The sequence below is a fragment of the Protopterus annectens genome, chromosome 7.part0 (genome assembly GCF_019279795.1).
Source record: "Protopterus annectens isolate FY-2018-M chromosome 7.part0, PAN1.0, whole genome shotgun sequence".
Classification (NCBI taxonomy): Eukaryota; Metazoa; Chordata; order Ceratodontiformes; family Protopteridae; genus Protopterus; species Protopterus annectens.
This window is the reverse complement of record NC_056739.1, coordinates 80745601-80757845: the sequence shown is the minus strand read 5'-3', so window position 1 is coordinate 80757845 and position 12245 is coordinate 80745601. Positions and strand designations below refer to the sequence as shown.

General features: G+C 41.1%; 1 protein-coding gene across 1 annotated transcript in view; it reads left to right on the top strand.

Annotated features, from left to right (window-relative positions):
* ARL8A (ADP ribosylation factor like GTPase 8A) overlaps positions 1-12245 on the top strand; it is a 425175-nt gene that overhangs the window by 171045 nt on the left and 241885 nt on the right. The window lies entirely within an intron of this gene.

Genomic DNA, 12245 nt, shown 5'->3' with positions numbered 1-12245 from the left:
CTTTGTTCTGTGGGGGATGGTGCAAGGCTTGGCTAATCAGTCACCTGGCTGTGAGCTGTCTGTGTCTGTCCTTGCTGTGCTGTTTTTCTTCCCCCAGTGGGAAGTTATACTGATACTGAACTGAAAGCAAGGCTACCTGTTGTGAATATAAAACGCACAAAGCATATATGCAGTACATCAGTTTGACACTCCTTTCAGAAGGGTGCTACATTTCTGGTGCCACTGAAGATTTAGAGTGAACCATATACTGTACGGAAGTGTTCTGTCTGAGATCATATAATGTCAGTGTTTGGGTTGTCCTTGTTAGGCATCTGGTGACCAGGAAGTTCTGGTATTTGTGACACTTCACAGCCTGCTCCATACTACAATTGAAAAATGAGCATTTCTTGGTGCTCCCCATGACCATGCTGCGGTCGTGGCCGTGGACCACAAAATAAGAAATCTGAAGGAGTGAAGCAGTGGAAATGAAAACAGTAATTCTACACTGCAACCTTTATATTTGTTAGACATTCTTGTTGTAGGAGTCAGGGGTTTGCTTGTTAGAACACTAAACAAAATGTTTGACTCCATCAGTGAAGTTTTGCTACCCTCAAGAGATGCTTTCAAGGAAGTGCGACTTTGCTCAGGTATTCTCTTTAATCGAAAGTGCACTGTTGAGAATAAGTGCACGTTCATACCTGTGGTTGCTACAGATAGTTATGTTTTAACTTTGCTATGTTTTTGATTTTTAACTTTTCATTCAAAATGATTTTCATACAACAAGTAAACCGTTATGGCTTTGGCATATTTCATTTCAGGCCTTTGACATCATATTTTTGTGATGAAAATTTATGAAAGGTAGCAAAATATTTGCTTGTACACAGTAGGTAGTTTTGCAAAGCTAACGGGAACGATTCTTCTGGGTCAGAAGAGTAAACTTTGGCTTGTGTCTGAAACTGACATCTTGCATTTGTGAACATACATTTAAAAATGTGACCATATGGTAACTCTTGATGAGAAAACAGACTGCCAATATAAGACTACATTTGCCATATTAAGACTACATTTGCCATATTAAATACAGCTTTTGATAATTTCTGTAATTTTTCTGTAATTTCACACCATAACTTTGGCACACTGTTTTTGTGATACTGTGTCTTGAATAGCAGCAACAGAAGTTTCACATTTAGTATGGATTTTTTTTCCTTGCAAAGCAAGACTGAGAATTGTCATTGGGAATTCAAAAATACACTTGACCTGTATTTCAGAAAAGACCTGTGGTAGTCTTGCTGTTGTAATGCAAAACAAATGTGTTCTGTGTTTTAAGTCTGTCTATTGAAATATCCTGATGTCACAAATATACCTCTGTTTTCCAAAATTTTGCAGAATGACTAGATTTTTGCCTCATATTTTTGTTTGCGCCTCATAAAATTTGTGGTTGTCTGATATAACTTTGAGGACTGAAGTCACTAAAGTAGTAGGTTCATAGGTTGGTACTGGGCTATCTGCCCGAAGGCATATATTAGCCCAGCCACGTTGTGCGGTATTCACCGCCCCTTTAGTAGTTCCCTAGACCCTTGTACTAGCAGCTAGTACCCTTGGCCCCTATCTAGTAGTGCTGTTGGTGTGATCCCCGGTGTGAACTTTCTGTTACCCATCCACTCATCAAGGTTCCTCTTGAAGAGTGATAGTGAGGGGCTCTGTCTTATGTAGATCGGGACCCTGTTCCATAGTAAGGGAAGTCTCTGCGAAGGGAATCTATCCCTCCAGCATGTTCTATTCATTGTTGTGTTGAGGTTTATATCCCTAGAGCGTGTAGCTCGAGTAGATTTGGTTTTGCTAAGATGGAGCATGTTCAACAATTCTGGGTTGGACATGGCTCTGTACATTAGACAGAGATGGCCTCTGAGAAAGCGGTATGCAACAGAGAACAGTCTTAGCTTTTTCAATTGTGCTGCATAGGGCAACTGTTTGAGGCCAGTAATCCCCTTGATTATGTACCTTTGTGGTCTCTCCAGCTGCTGGAGATGTCTAACCAGGTACATTCCAATTGGTGCATTGTACACAATAATGGGTCTGATGAGGGAAGAGTAGAGGGGCACCATTACATCCTTAGATCTTGATGCGAACCCTTTCGTGATTAGATGGGTCACATAGAAGGATTTTCTAACCACTTTGGCAACATGGCTATCAAAGGAAAGCTGACTATTTACTTGGGTCCTTAGATCCCTTATTTCTTCTTCAGATTTCAGGGGATTACCTCCTATGTTGTAGTTTGCGGATACTCTGTTTTTTCCAAAGGGGATTACTACACATTTTTTTTTGCATTTAGCTTGAGACCATGGCTTTGACACCATGCATCACTCTCATTTAGGCCCTTCTGGAGGATCTCCATGTCGGCTGGAGACTCTTATTATAGTACCCAGTTTTCAGTCGTCCGCAAACTTAGTCAGCCAAAGCCCTTCCGTGCTTGCCTGTACTTCTGAGAAGTATATGCCAAACAGGAGGGGCCCCAGGACAGAGCCCTGAGGCACATCATTCGTTACTGGTCTGGATTCGGACATAGATCCCGCTACTCTCACTTTATGGGATCTGTCTGAGAGCCAGTTTGCGATCCATCTTGTGACGTAAGGGTTCATGCCCAGGCTGGTGAGCTTATCAATAATACCTGAATGGAGAATGGTGTCAAATGCTTTAGCAAGGTCAAGGTAAGCCGTATGTATTTCCTTTCCCTTATCTATAACCTGAGTAACTAGTTCACAAAGTCACTGTTGCAAACAGTCACAGCCCTTAAGGCCAAACAACATGCCTGATACACTTGTAATAGGTGACTCCATAGTCAGACACACAGACGTCCCGCTCACCAGACTGAACAAGGAAAAGGTTACAGTAAGCTGCCTGTCGGGCGCTAGAATCCGCCACATAACACAAGCACTCAGGTCACTCCAAAGCAAGTACAAATATGACTCGGTCATTGTCCATGCCGGTGTGAATGACCTGAGACGTACCTCCCTGGACTACATGAAAAGAGACATAGAGGAGCTCTCTGATTACGTAGCCCAGGCCGGTATGACCCTGACCCTGAGCAGCATCTTATCCTCACCAAGAATGATGCCACAGTACAAAGACACAATGATCAGTTTTAACAATTGGCTCAATTACTGGTGTCATTCTAAGGGGATCCAATGTCTGTCTGCTTGGGATGACATGCTTGACAAGCCACGCTGCTTCGCAAGGGACGGCTTGCACCTGTCACCTCTGGGCTTCCGGATATTGGCCAAGGCTCTTGCCACCCCAATAGTGCCTTTTTTAGGCAAGGCTCAAAAGACAAACCCACCTCCCTAGAAAACACAAGTGGAAAAAAACTAAGGGTAATGCTGCTCAACGCCAGAAGTCTAAACCTCAAGATGCACGCTCTCGAAGCCCTCCTCAGTGTGGAGAACATCAATGTCTGTGCAGTGACTGAAACCTGGTTCAAGGCTTCTGAGAGCACCCAGCACTACCAGGTTATACCTCATATCATGCTTTTCGGCCTCAAAACTTGGACCGAACCACAAAAGGCGGGGGAGTATCCATATTCATCAAAGATACCCACATCTCCAGGTTAGTGGCAACGCACGAAGCATCAGAGACCATCCATGTACAACTTAACCGTAGGCAAAACTGCCCTACAGTTTGTAGCATGCTACAGACCACCCTCTCAAACTCAGGAACCCCACGCAGCCTTCCTGAAGACACTGGAGAGTATGAATGTCTCTCCAAATACCATCATATTGGGAGACTTCAACTACCCAAACATAGACTGGGAGCATTACTCAAGCCCCAACATCCTAGCCAAAAGGTTGTAGAATTCATAAACTCAAATGCGATGGAACAACTAGTCACCACTCCCACAAGAGGAGATAATATACTAGACCTGATCATCACAAACATGGGGACACAATGCTCCACACCAGAAGTATACCCCTCATTGGTGAGATCAGACCATAAATTAATCTCACTGGAAATCCACATCCCGCCCCCACCCCCAGCACAAAAGACCACAGTGAAGAATTTCTCAAAAGCTGACTTCACACTTCTTAAGACTCAAGTGGTATGCTTCAAGGCCCCTGGGCCAGTGGAAACCACAGCCCACACCGCTGAATCCTTTATAAACGTTTTCTACGGACACCTTCAAGAATGCATTGATCATGCAATTCCAAATAAAACCAAGACACATTCCCCCAAAGGCAGGTGTCCTGTCTGGTGGACCCCAGCCATTAACAAGCTTTACAACAGGAGGAGGAAGCTACTACATGACAGAGCAAAATCCCCAAAAGGGAAGGCATCTCTGATCAGTACTAGCAAAAAACTATGATCACTCATCAAATTATCGAAGGCCAACTTTGAGAGAAAAATCAAAAAAGACACTAAGGACAATCACAAGGCCTTCTTTAGTTATGTTAGAAACCTGAGTGGAAACTCCCAGATATGATCAGAGTTAGTCCAAAATGACAAAAAATACACTGAACCCACAGACATTACCAACATACTGGCAGACAGGTTCAGTGCAAATTTCTCCCCCCTCCCCCCAAAAGGAGAAATATCTATCCCAGCAGAGTGTAGCCTCTCTGACATCTCAGATGCCCAGGTGAGAGCCGCCCTCTCCAAAGCTAAAAACACAGCATCAATGGGACCAGACAGTGTCCCGGGTTGCGTGCTACATGAACTCTAAGAGGAACTAAACCCGCACATAAGGCTGCTGTTTAATCTTAGCCTTACTACAGGATATGTACCCAAAGAATGGCGTACAGCAACAGTGGTCCCACTCCACAAAGGAGGTGCTTCTACGGACCCTGGAAATTACAGCCCCATAAGCTTGACGAGCCTGGACTGCAAAGCTATGGAGAGGATCATTATGGAACTCATAAACAAAGACATTGGGGACCTACAGACACTGAATCCTACCCAATTCGGCTTTGTCAAGGGCAGATCCTGCCTTTTGAACCTGGTCGACTTTTTTGAAACAGTCACTAAGGCCATTGATGAGGGTAAGGCAGTTCACACAGCCTACCTTGATCTTGCAAAAGCATTCGACACAATACCCCACTCGGGCATCATAGACAAGCTCACCAGCTTAAATGTAAACCCATATGTCATAAGATGGGTTGCAAACTGGCTCAAGGACAGAACTCGCAAGAATAACGTAGAAAGCTGAAAAGGCTCCAAAAAAACACAAAACACATTGGATAGAGAAACTTTATGAAAAACGCAAAGCTTTCGGGAAAAACCCTTTCTCAATACATAATACAGACAGATAAAAAGCAATTGCTTATATACAAGCCCAAAGACACATGACCGCAGCCAAAATCATGTGACAGTATTCACATTTAAAATCTTAAAAACATAAAATAAACATAGAACAGTAATATAATAAAAAAACAACATAGTCAAATACACCAAAGCGTAATAAAACATAATCCTGATAGGATCCAACAAATTTTACCTAAATAATACATAAATACTCATTTAATCATTTCATAGTACGCTGTAATTTAGTAAGAATAGGCTTAATACTAACAGTGTTATTAATACCCGGAGGATGGTCAGCTCCCAGCCGTATGATCCATTGATATTCCTTAGTTTCGAGATAGTTATTAATATCCCCACCCCGCTTCAGAGGTACCACTAAATCTATCACCCTGAACTTAAATATATGTGCATTTCCACAAGATTGTATATGCTTAAATAAAGCATTGTTGGCATATTGTCTTCTAATTTCTGATTTATGCTCAATGATTCTATCTTTGAGCCTACGCGTTGTTTTACCAACATAAAATGAATGGCAGGCAACACACGTTGCCATATAAACCACATTAGTAGAGTTACAAGTTGCTCTAAGACTAAATTTATACATACGATTAGTACTCGGATGAATATAAGTAACAGAATCCATAGTATCAACCAAATCCAAACAACAAGAGCAATTATGGCACTTATAAGTGCCAAAGCAAGAAATAGAACATAAGGGTCTATCAAAGTTAGGAGCAATCGGAGGACGAAAATCCTTATAGCACAATATGCTTCTAAGGTTTCTCATATTTCTATAACTAAAATAAGGTTTATTACCCAATATTCTAGAAATGTCAGGGGATGCCATTAGGACAGGCCAATATTTGTATATTACTTGCTTAACATAGGCAATCCTATTGGCAAAAGAAGTAGCATACCTAATCCCATTATATACATTGACATTCTGTATTGTGTCAAACTGAACCTCATTTTCCTGATTTTGCACATTCCTGAAATAAGGTAAATACAAAGTACACCTATTACGAATGACATGGTCCTTTAGCTCCATTAACATAATATCATCATACTCACAATTAACAAAATCTTGATACATCTCTGATAGTTGTATGTTGAATATTTCATCATCAGTATTAAGCCTGCTAGCTCTTATAAACTGGGCCTTAGCCACGCCCCGAAAAACATGTGGGGCATGCATACTATTAGCATGTATATATCTTGCAATATGCGTCTGCTTTTTGTAAATAGTGCTATTAATAAACCCATCACTTGAAAAGATTTTAACATCAAGAAATGAAACTTCATTCTTGGATATGGTTGATTTAAAATTAAGAAAGGTAGTAGTTAAATTCAAATATAAAATAAATTGCTCTAAACTAATACTAGAACCTTTCCAAATCAAAAAACAATCATCAACAAACCGTTGATAAAATACAATGTGTGTGTCCAAAAAGTTATTCCCATCATGTATATGCTGCAACTCCCATTGGTACAACACCAAGTTGGCGTATGTGTTGGCCACAGGGGTACCCATTGCAACACCATTAATCTGTAGGTGTGGCTGTTGGTTAAACATAAACACATTGTTATTTAGTATGAGGTCCAGGAGAAGACAGATATTCTGTACAAAATCAGTTGTTGTAGAGTTCTGAGCTGTTAGAAATTCTCTAATGGACTCAATACCATACGAGTTGGGAATAATAGTGAACAACGACACAGTGTCCAAGGTTACAAAAAGATATTCATCCCTAGTACATAAATTAGTATTAGAAAAATACCAAGTGGACAATTTATTCAAAAAATCCCCCGTATCCTTAAGTACAAAGTTGCATTTCTCTAAAAAAGGATATAGTTGTTTCTGAAGGTACACTGAGATAGGCTCAGTAACCCACCCATTGCCAGAAACAAAGTACGGAAGAAGTAATCAGGGACTTAGGGTCCCAAGTTGACAGTAACCTCTCATTTGGCACTCACATTGCCAAGGTGGTTAGGAAGACCTTCTATATTACCCACCTTATCATGAAAGGATTCACATCTAGATCAAGAGAGGTCATTGTGCCCCTATACTCTTCCCTTATCAGGCCCATAATTGAGTACAAAGCCCCATTTGGGATGTACCTTACCCGACACCTGCAGCAGTTAGAAAGACCCCAAAAGTACCTCACCAAGGGGATCAAGGGTCTCAAACATATGTCATATGCTGCCTGGCTGAAGAAACTCCAGCTCTATTCAGTCGCATACCGCCTACTCAGTGGCGATCTATGCCTGACGTACAAGGCCATGTCCAATCCAGAATTAATGGACATGCTCCACCTCAGAAAATCCAAATCCACCAGAGCGAGAGATTTGAACCTCAACACAGAAATAAATAGGACGTGCTGGAGGGACAGATTCATAACCCAGAGGCTCCCTACACTCTGGAACAGAATCCCAGTCCATGTTAGGCAGAGCCCCTCACTGACTCTCTTCAAGAGAAGTCTTGACAAGTGGATGGGAGATCATAGGTTTACCCCGGGGGTCATCTCTGTGTCACTACTAGACAGAGGCACAGTAAACTAAACCCTAAATGGGCATATTATTCTCATTCCAAGGGGTGGCGACAGCCACACACACTCTGACTAGGCTTATAAATGCCCTAGGGTAGATAGCCTAGTATGAACCTATGAACCTAAGAAATCCACCAGGTTCAGGAGGCATGATCTGCCCTTGACGAAGCCGAACTGTGTGGGGGGTCCAGCGACTGGAGGTTGCCAATCTCTCCATTTATGAGTTCCATAATGATTCGCTCCATAGCCTTACAGATCAGACTGGTCAGGCTTATTGGTCGGTACAGTAGTTCCCAGGGTCAGTTGTGGCCCCACCCTTGTGTAGCAGATCCACCACTGCCGTGCGCCATTCTATGGGCACATATCCTGTGGAGAGGCAGAGAGTGAACAGGGTATTAAGATGCAGGGTTAATTCCTTTTGGAGCTCGCGTATGACACAGCCTGGGACACCATCTGGACCCATGGAGGCAGTGTTTTTAGCTTTAGACAGAGCCTTGTTAACCAACGTATCAGTAATAATTGGACTTAGTTAATTAGTTAATGACTTTCAGACTTCATATTCTTACAAAAGGTTATTTTGTCAACTTTCTAGGTTTATAAAATCAAGATTTGAAATAAGTGCCCGTTTTAGGGCCTTTGTCTCCCCCCCCCCCTTATTTTTCTGGGCTTTGTCCAGAATTATTGCACTTAGAGATTTTAAAGGTTTTGTCACAAGAAGTGAAGTAAAATGAGCTCAATCTGTACTGAGTGTGTGGTGTCAACTTGGTTGTCAAAACTGTACTTCTCATGAATTGTATAACAAATTGTTAAAAAAATAAAAGTTCTACCAGAAATACAGCTTGGCTGCTTGCCTCCTGAATTACCTTTTGAGGCATAATTGTAGAATGTGGCAGGCTGAAAATTTGAGCCAAAAAATAAATAAAATGAAAGTTGATAAAGCTATGAGCAGATGTTGAAAAACTTAAATGAAGGCACACGATGAAAATTATTTAACTTTGGAGCATACTTATTTTTTAGAATACTGAGTGTTCTCAGATGCATATTTGCAGTCAGTACGTAAAATATCTTTTTTGGGATGGAGGTAATGTGTTTGATAGTAGCATGTTGAAAATCTGGGAAAAGAATGTACAATGACATGTGAAAGTTTCACAGAAAGTAATGCAAAAATAAAAATATTTTGCTTAATTTCTTGGCCGACAGTACAGTATATGTTTTTATTCTGGGACAACGCTGATCCTGCAACTCCAGTTTGTTAGTTGTTGTTTAGGAGTAGGGGGCTTGATGTAGGTAGAGATAACATATTGCGTTGTGTAGAGTGTGAGATTTTTGTTTGATTTAGATGTTCATCTTGTTACCCTGCTGCAGTCATCACACTTGGGTTATCCTGTCGTCGGGCGGTCCCGCAGTCGGCCGGAATTCCAAAGTCTTGGTCCGACTTCGGTTGCTGTCGCCTCATCCCTGGCGTCAGTGTGCCAGGGGTATATATATTGCAACCGACACCATTTTCTTCAGTCTTTTTTGCCCCGCGGTGCCCGAAGCAGAAGCAGTTCGCAATTGCCGGTCGGCCGACTCCTGAGATTGTCGAATTTGAATTTCAGAACGAAGTTTTCTATAAAGTTAAGTACCCCGTTGGGGAAACTTGTCTTGCCTCAGACCGATGTCAGAAAAAGTTAACAATTGCATTTCTTGTGGGAAGCAAATACCTCATAAGGATTTTCATTCTTACTGCATACCTTGCCTAGGCCCTGATCACGACGTCACTTCTTGTCGGTTTTGTGCTAGGTTTAATAAGCGTACTATTAAAAGGCGATTTGATTTCGCACGACGCTATTTTAGTAGAAAATTTAACTACAGCATGCCATTGGAGCTATCGACTACCGGCGTGCTCAAAAAACGCAGGGATAAGGACCGACAGCCCAGGCCTAAGCCAGATTCCGAGGCCTCGGTTGATTCGGTCTCCGGTACTCCGGTTCTCAGTGAGGCTCCAACGCAGCCCCTGACTACCGCAGATCTGGAACCCGAGACCGCTACGGATATTTTGATGAAATGTACTAGGCCGACACAGCCTTTTACTTCAGGCCCTTCCGACGACTCAGCTTCTAAAGACTAAAGCACAAAACGTCAGTAATGTGGAAAGCCAGAATCAGTTCCCAGCAGTCATCGTGGTTAGGAAAATGGTCACATTACCTTTACTCTCTTTTCTGATGTCTTTCCTAATTAGGGAGAGTAATCACTTGTGCTCCAGCCTCAAAGTTATGCATGCAGGTGTTTGCTAACCAAGGATGGCAGTACCAAACTGTGCCTCATCCTCTAACAGATGCACATTTCTGATTGGATGTTTTTCAACTGATGTCATAGGCTGCATCGTAATCTTTATAGCAGATGTAATGGAGATCCTCATTGTGAGGAAACCACATGTTAAGAAAAATCAGCTTATCAAGTGCTGAAGGTGGGTGTACTTAAAAAAAAAAAAAATCATCTTCATCTGGGGAGGTAAAACCACTGTGTAAATTAAAGAGGCTAGTGTATTTTGGTTTTTCAGCAGATCTGTTTAAGACTGCTGTTATCACGGACAATTTAAGGTAGCATTTGTTGACATAGAAATAGTGACTAAGGGACAATCATATACACTGCTCTGGGTAAAACTTCTATCAAGTAATGCATAGGTTAGTTAAAAGGAGATGTCACCTAACATTCACATGGTCTACTAAAGGCATTGTCATAGGTGTCTGACAGTAATGCACAAAAACCATGAATGATGTACAGTTGCCAATATATGTTTCCTTTAGTTAGAAATGTCCCATCTGTCAACCATACTGTTGCAATGTTTAAGTCTTGGCTTAGTCTTAGTGGACAATACTAAACTTGACTTCCTTTTCTTGAATCTGATAGTTTCTTATGTACAAACATTCCAAACCTCAGAGTGAATGTCTTTGCAAGAGTATTATCTAGACCAGTGATGGCAAACTTATGATGTGCGTGTCAAAGGTGACTGACATCACAAGTTTTTGGGTGACACGCCAGCGATCACCAACACCTGAGTCACCAAAGACACTGCTTTTGCATTCGTTGCACACGTGAAGTGCACTGAATTATTTTGTGCCGGGAGCTTTTGACACGCCAAACACAAAAGGTTTGCCATCACTGAGATTCTAGACTGATTTCTTTCCCTATACTTTTACACACATTCTTCACCTTATATTTATTTGCTACAACTTTGCTTTACAACTCGGTAAAGCAACTACACCTTCTGTGGATGTACTTACTAATACATCATCCACTGTTGAATCAGGGATATTCCTGCACAGTTGTGCCCACTGTCTAAGATCACTGCAGATCAGTTACCTTTGGAAGTTCAGATCTGAGAAGTAATGATGAGACACAGACTTGTTTTCCAGAACTTCGTCCCCTTCAGTAGTCTGTGCCACAACTCATCCGTTTAAATTATCAATTTTTTTAAGCACAAAGCACCAATGCATCCTTGTAGCTGATTTTCTGTCTAAATCGTAGACAAAGCTGTCAATGCAGAGAGCTTCTATCCCCTTCTGGGATAGAATAATAGCATACACACTTACCACTGCTACCCGGAGCAGTAAAGCTCACTTCTGCCATTGTAGACCATTGAAACTCCAACCTACACTTTGACATTCCACTGTATATCTTTTTAAAGTAACGGGTATCAGTTTTCTGGACATTGGTATTTTAAGCGTTTCAGTTTTGGCATGCTCAATCTGGGCTGAAGCATGTACATTTTGATCTTGTACTAGAACCATGTGATCATATGAGAATTTGTTATAGCTTGTGTAAATATGCTCCTGCTAAGTGTGTTTTTCTATTCTTCTCTTTTTTGCCATATTTGTTATTCATGTTCTAACTAATTAAAAGATTCTATTAAAAAAGAGATTAAAAGAGAACATTAGTCATTGTTTACTGTTAAAGAAGTGGAGTAAAGAATACCAAATGATAAGCTATACATTTTAAACATTTAATATGACATTAAGAAGGAATAGTTTCTTTAGATTTTTGTTTGGTATTCTGTTAGCACATGATATTTTCCAAAGATCTGTTTTCTGTATAACTGAAAATTTGGAAAGTGTTGTAAACATAATTGATCTGTTAATGTGGGGTCAGAAACAAACTCAGCATGTCAGAAGACTGATACAGCTACTGAATATATTTAGACAGGTCAGTTTCATGTTGCATAAGAGCAGATATAAAATAAGAGTGAGACATTTGAAATACATGGGACATATTCTGATATTAGATGGTCTGAAAAATTGTCATAAAAAATCCAAGCAGTAGTGCAAACGCTGTAGCCTGAAGACAAATGTGAATTATAGAGGTTTCTTGGAATGATGATTTATCCTGCCAATTGTGTACTTAATTTGTCTGAGATAAATGAATGAGTAAGTGGATCTGTGAACAAGAAAA